At 37.3% G+C, this 7811-nt stretch overlaps 1 pseudogene; it reads right to left on the bottom strand.

The window, feature by feature from the left end:
- Positions 1 to 506: 506 nt before the first annotated feature.
- LOC101892858 (odorant receptor 33b-like) lies at positions 507 to 6139 on the bottom strand (annotated as a pseudogene).
- Between the last annotated feature and the right edge of the window lie 1672 nt (positions 6140 to 7811).

Below are 7811 nucleotides of genomic sequence, written 5' to 3'. Positions count from 1 at the left end.
AAAGGTACGGGTGCACAAAAATTGTAAACTATACATAAATGAATAAGTTTCACTAACAATTTAGAATTTATGACAGCATTTCTTATTACTAATTCTACATGTACTAGGAAACTAAAAATACCAATGATAAATGGAAGTATCCAAGTTCCCATGTCGTAATTGCATGAGGAAGCGCAGCAAAAGAAATACTCATTACAGATCTGTTTAGCAACCTATTATTTCCCAATACCGTTTCGCACGAATTGGGTTGTAAAGTACTTATATAAAAGTTTTTACTGACCAAAGTCGATAAATAAATACTTATGTAATTGCGTTCGTTAATGTAAAAATAAAAAACACCTTAACTGCATTGAAAGCTTTCTATCCCATATGCCATTTAATGTGCATAACATGACTGATTAATGTTGATTCGTAATTTTCCAACACTTAAATATCCAAGTGAATTCATGGTGCATTCTACTACAATTGTGCAATTAGATAGTTTCAAAATTGTAATGATTTATCTCTTAGTCACATCTATTTAATACTCTGATCAGAGTAAACAAAGAATAAGCCATTTGCAAATGGCAAAGAAAATTTCGATTTGCATCCTTACAATTCCTCCAGCCGTCATCGTGACTTTGGGCAATGTGCTCTCCACAAAAATTCTCATGTTTTTGTGGAAACGCTTTGGTTGCTCCAACCAATTGCTGCAGAATATGGCATAGCTTAGATCGTTGAATTCTGTTGGCAACTGCTGCCGTAGTAGTAGCTCGGATATATTTCGATGGTAATTGCCAGAATGAACGCGGAATAATAGAGATATGCTGTCAAACTTTCGACGAAGAAATCAAATAGACGACGGCGACACAAATGTTGAGTCCGCCGGAAATGTACAAAATCAACGCACATAAGACTGGGTGTCTTCGACCAGCTTAAATAACCTGAAACCAAAACAATATTTGAGAAAATTCTGATGCTAGTCTCTCTATTCTATATACTTAATGGTCTTTTATGGTCTCGACACCACTTTCCCAAATCCGCAAGATTCTCATTTTCAGTTTTCTTCGAGTCATGGCCAATTCTGGACACTCGCATGCCAACCAACACGGACATGGCCACTGATCAAACAAAGCAGCACCCTGCCGGAGCATCATTCACCAAATTCTGAACGATTTGGGTGGTGACACCCATAAACTGATACATCAACACCGCCCAGTAAACCTGCGAAGAAGAACTCCAATCAAACGGGAACCAAGCCGGATACATAAGTCTTCTCTGTGAGTCCAGCATCACCATCGTTATGGCCGCAACATTGGCGCCCATGTAACATGTACAGTACAATTTGGTAATCCACTGGGCGTGCTTCTGGGTCCGTTGGTGAAAAAGTGATACTCTTGCCGACTCTCAACACTGGCATCCAATTCCAGAAAATAACATCTCAATGTCGTGCATCTGTCGAATCTTCCAGCGCAGGAAAAGCTGTTTCATGCTGCACACAATGCAGGTGATGGTTATGGACAGATTTTTGAAATTTTCACCCTGGTTAGGCAAACTTACAGGCCCAGGGTCAGGTGCATTGGATACAAAAACTAATGGCAACATGCAAGACCAAATTGTGTACGATGTTGGCGTATTTATTCTGGAATCCCCTGAAACCCAAAAGACGCCATAGAAACCAGAACATTTAAAATTTCCACGCTGTTCGTTGGTAGAAGTTCTCGAATGCCATGTGGTACTTATGTTGCCGAACTGTTGAAGGAATCGCGTCCGAATATGAATTTCATATTTATGTTGCTGATATTTTATAATTGACGAAAGGATTTGTTGAGTGGGGGAAGGAACCCCCATGGGCATATTATAATTTAAAGGGTCCCCACACCATTCTCGATGCAATATACAATAACTTTAAGTAAAAGAACTCATTGTCTCTTAAGACACTTTGAGGAAACCACTTCCCCTTGGCAGGATACTTCCCTCAATTTATCAAAACACCATAATAAATTACTTTTATTACAAGTTTCGTTCTTTCATGAAAACATGGGCAAAGACGATTAACTCAAGTCATTAGGTAACCGATAGCAAGTTTAGGGAATCTACTTTAAAATGGCCGAGCAATTTAAAAGCAAAAATGATTAATTGATTGGTAATAACTGAATAATTTAAACCCCAATTCAAACGAGTAGAATAATCCTTGGTTACAATTAGTCTTGCCAGTATCGTTGGTACATACACATACACCGAGATAATAAATGTTCGATATCAAAGAAATATTCAAAGGGGTAAAGAAAATTTTGAAGTCCCAAAACGAAGTGTTGCAACGTTTATACTTTTTTAATGATTAGAACTCAAAAGTAATCAAGTGTGGTGAAAAAACACCAATATTTCCAAAAATTAAGAAAAAACGGGTATTTTCCTGTTGGTCAAGATTCCACAAACGAGCGTAAGAGAAATCAATACAAAGCACATTGCGCATTGATGGAGTAGATCTATCTAAAACAGAGTTTTTCACAGGCAAATGGATTATTGATTGCTGTTAACGCAGGATGGCGCCACTCTGAGGGATATTTTCGGAACACCAAGTACTCGGAACTATTTGCTAACAACCTAGGACCTCAATTATTTATGTCGCACATCTGGATGACAAACCATGCGGTGGTGGCACTAGTGGACAGAAACTATGTAGGTCATGAGATCAAAAAGGAACATCACTCTAAAAGGGTCATAAGTTTCTTTGTAGAGGAACAAGCAGCTCTGGTGTCACAGCTTATCATATTGCCAACAGAGACGTATGGCCTTACAACGATTTTAGGACCCTCGGAGATTAAGCTTCAGGCAATTTATGAATGAAGGTATGGTCTAAAGGGGTGTAAATACTACTGGATTTCTATATGTTACACTATTTGTGCTAAGTCCAATTATTTAGACCCCGATCTGAGTCTAACGACGTAAGCATTGGGCACTTAGAAATGTCATTATCGCACGACTAATAGAATAAGTTAACTCTCTAAATTGGAATTGGCAAAATTTAATTAATTAAGACATTTCAAGAACCGTCTCATCATATATTTATAGTGGGTCACTTTAACATCCGGATGGAGATGATGAACTGAAATGTAGGCTTGCTGAGGATAAGAAGAAGTTTTACAGTATCCAAAAATTATCCTTTTTGTAGAAAAACTTTAAATGTGCTTACTGTATGCGTTGCAGTGATGAAAGTACAGAGAAAAAATAGAAGAGGGCTTTTGGCACTAGGACGAAATCCTATGCTCTAGTCACTCGGAGAGTTGGCAGAATACTGTAAAGGCGGCAATTACAAAACGATACTCCTTGGAAAATGTTTTACCTATGTGTTACAAACATTAATATTATCGCAATTTATGAAAACAAGCTTATAATTAGACATTATAAACAATCCAAAAATATGCTCGAATGTTTATAACAGACGAAGCGATGTGGTTATTATCTTTACTTATCTCGAGGAAATAATGAAATCAATTCCATCAAGGAAGACAAACTTGCATATAAAATCTAATACACAAAAAATTAACACGGCAAGCAATGCTTCCAATTATCGAAAAAAAGATCTATTAAATTATTTGCAAAACCTAAACAAATGTAAATTTGACCCAACCAAAAAGTTCTGACAACTTTACCTTTGTTCATGATTAAAACGAAAACTACCAAAATTTTTCTAAAAAGTAAATAAACATAAAATCTTCACATTTCTGCTTCCTGCCGCATCACTCGGTGTACGTTCAGCAACGCCCCGCTCCCTAACAATATTTGTTTACAATTTAAAATTCCCAGTCGTCTTGTTTTCTACTCGTTTTTATCTATATTGTCGTGTCTCCCTTATGCTGTTCTCCTCCTTCTTCTCAACAAAGTAAGATTTTTTCCATCTAAAACACACAGTTGGTCAGTCGAAAGGGGTTGATGGCAATAACCACGAATGCTAAACGACCGCAATAATGTGGTTTATGATTGCATTTGAAACGACTTCCCCAGAAGATAACTTTGCCCATTCACGTCCATTCCATGGCACATAAAGTGCAACACATGTTCTGCAATATTGACAATTGCAGGGAGAATCCTTGTGCAGAGCAATTCTCAATGGATATTAAAAAAATTAAAACAGAAAAGAAACGAAACAGATTGAAAAAATGGTTGGAGAATGAAGGAGGAGTTGGAGTCATTTTTAGCATGTACTATATTGTAGTATATTGAAAAGAGTAGTAGTGTTACATGTTTTTTCTACAATTTTGAATGAAATAAATTTATTTGAAAACTGCTATAAAATTTTGGGTATTATGTTTTCCAAAAAAAGTGGAGTCTTTGAAAATAGTTATTGAAAATAATTCCTTGTTCAGGCTATACATAATAATCTTGTTCTTTGAAGCGAATTGGATGAATTCAATTAATATTTCGTTTCCCCTCCCAAAAAATACAAACAAAACTACATTATAAATAAACATCACCCCCATCAGCGCTTTCATCGAAACAGAATTTAAATTGAAATTTTCTCTGGCATATAGATAGAATTGGATATGCCTGCTCTTCCAGTTGTATAGTGCAATTCAGCCAGCAGCACCATGACAATGTACATATTTTTATTATATTGTAATTTTCTGCGATATACATAAAATGGGCCGTATTACCTGCCAACGCATTTAATGGAGGTGAAAAAATACGTATGATAGAATTCTCACAAAATGGGTCTTAATGAACAGAAGATTAGAGGAATAGATTTTTTTTTATTCAAATTCAAAAACCTATGCCAACCATACTAAAAAGGGTAAACTCGGTCCAATTCCTCTATTAGCTGTCAGGTGTTAAATTTCTAATCGGGGCAATATCATGGAATATAACAAGCCTTTTCGCAGTCATTTAAATCGACTGTCTTTACAACCCAATAAACAAACACCATTTAGATGAACACTCACCACATATGCCGCCTTGCTTTGTTGTGTATGTGTGCAAGGTGTGTATGTGTGTGAGGTTGCCAATACAAACCATTATGCAAATGATATGCATAAATGAATGATTGTGGCACATTACACACATTCTCGCAGATATATTCAGTGATCACCGCTAGCGAATACAAATCTTGTTTATACACACTACACACAACACCAGTTTCTATGTGTATGTGGAATCCCGTCACAGACAACTCTGCAAAACACAATGACAAACAGTTACGTTAATGCAAAGCACATCCTCCATCATCAGTCTTTTGTTAAGTCGCGACAACGTCACTATGACGTGGCAAACGAAGATGCAAAGGGAACCAGTAAAATGCCAACAGCATGGCAAGCACCACACCACAGCTCAGCACACAGTGCTGAGTGCATTCCATGGAATTGTCGGTGGCAACTGTAAATCTGGCAAGCACTACTCTCGACGTCATTACTGGAGATGAGCATGTGTAAAATGTTTGCACATGCTTGCAATAATCTGCTCGCAAGCGGATAAGATGTGAAAGTCATCTCGATGCAATACTCCGAGGTCACTTGTTCTCCAATACGCTAACACTTAATGACTACTTGCAATATGAAGGAGATTTATAATGATTGCACATTCTTGAAGAGTTGGCCAATAAGGATAGAAGCATATTTTCATGCAAATCAACAATGTGAAAACAATGGCTACAAATTTTTCACAACTTAGGAGATGCTGCGGAAGTGAGAGATTTAAGGATATAATATTACACTAGGGCACGGTGAAATCTAGAAAGAAGCTACAATATGAAATATGAGCATTGAAATTGGAACAAATAATGGATCAAATCGATAACCTCTGATCTTCGACATCCAGAAGTTTCAGAGAGCTTTAGGCATTTGGTTTTTTAGTTACATGTTTGCATATTAAAAATTAAACAGTGAAAATCGGTTTGAACATTTAATAGGTAGTGGGTCTGCGCTCCCCAACTTGAGGTACATCATGGCTATAAGTGTCTCGCAACCAATACCAATAATCGGTCGGTGATTTTGGCACAACGTGAATTTCGGCCCAGATTTCCTGGCCGTTCAACGCCTGCTGGTGAAACACTGCGACGTTTACCCGTCGTCTCGCCCTGGTACAACGAAAGATGCTGCCAGGCGTGGCAAACACGGAGTATGCTTTCTGCAGAGAATGTTGCTGCTTTAGCCAAGGATGTCATGGAAGCGCCGTTGTCTTTACTGCGTATTTTGGTACAAGATTTGAAAATGTTTCCGTAAAAAGTCCAAATGGTGCATCAGCTGTTAGCTGCTGTCCCGCAGTCGGGTCTAACATATGATCAAGCCATACATAACCACCACCAAGAAGAAGATGATTCTTCATCAAAAATAATAATGAATGATGAGGTCCACTTCCAGCTTAACGGGTACGTATATAAGCAAACTTCGTGTTTATTGGACAATGAAATCCGCTCCACGAAGAGCCATTACACCCGCACAAAGTCACTATATTGTGTGCTGTTTTCGCTGGAGGAATCATCGAAGACGCCTTTTTTTCTGATGACGTCGCGGGCCAAACGGCTACTGTGAATGATGAGCTCTATAAAACAATGATCTTTTTGCCGCAACTTGATGTGCTTAAGGATGCATTTCCCGAGTGCCTAATCTCCGGTTTTGGCGATTTTCACTGGCCAGAAAGATAGCTGTTTTTACCGCTCCAGTATCTTTTGTGGGGCTTTTTGAAGTCGCGGGTTTATGTCAACAAGTCTCAGACTCGTTCAGCTCTTAAAGATAATATATATAAAAGGATGTGAGGACCTATCGCCGGAAGTGCCATAATAAGGGTTCAATCGACAAATGACATCATATTCTCGACTTGATGTAAAAACAAAAAAAATAATAAATGAACAAATAATAATAATCCACAAGAATAATCAAAACTTTTCTATTTTTTTTTTTTAGTTACAACCAAAAACCTTCGGAAATAAATTGAATATTGAATTGAATTCTGTCGTGCCAAAATTTTATACCGTCACCCACACCAGGGAGGGATTCTTTATATTCTAATAATTTAAATTCAGAATACGCACATTTTTATTTGCCGTTGCATAGACGATAACAAATGTTTAGTAAAAAATTCTGGTGAAAAATATAAAAGGGGACCGAATGAAAATAAATTTTTGAAAAGGTGACCTATGTTTTCCTGGCTACATCATCTTACTCCACCTCTGCCAGTCGGTACCGCTTTCTAGTGTTTTTGTGTTACATAGTCTGGCATTAAAATCGAAACCCTTAACGAATCCAATATTTGCAAATTTGTTAAAAAGAGAACTTTACCAACAAGTGGAAGTGGGTTTTGAATTAGTATATTTAAATTTCGGATAAAGAATAGTAAATACGTTCAGTAATCAATATAAATATTAATATAATTGTCATGTGATTTAGGATAACTCACGTACTATGCTCGCTTTAAAGAACTGCTGTGTTATTTTAACTAACACTTTTAAAATGACTTCTTTTCCCATAACAAAAAGTAACATTTTATCATCATTTGAAAATTCACTTCAATTTTCCCAATGAGGAAACTTATAGAACTCCCGCATTGATTTGATTTCGGCTGTGGCTGTACAAATCAGTGTCCCCACCCCAAACATTTCCTTTACGCCGCAATGCGGAAAATACCATTTTGATCCCATGGAAAACCAAGCAGCATCGTTGTAGTGTTGGAATATTTGGGCCACAACACCCTTCTATCCCCAGCACACATCCTGCCACAGTACGTTTGCCAATGGTTGGGGGTAGCTTCCATACTTGAACATTTTCAATTGATGCTGAAATGTCTGAAACGCAAAACATTTGTAAGCGAAAAAAAAGGCCATCGACGATATTCAAACA

This window comes from Musca domestica, unplaced genomic scaffold (assembly GCF_030504385.1).
Source record: "Musca domestica strain aabys unplaced genomic scaffold, Musca_domestica.polishedcontigs.V.1.1 57, whole genome shotgun sequence".
In the NCBI taxonomy this organism is placed as follows: Eukaryota; Metazoa; Arthropoda; class Insecta; order Diptera; family Muscidae; genus Musca; species Musca domestica.
Note: the sequence above shows the minus strand (reverse complement) of the source record. Positions and strands in the feature narration are given on the sequence as shown.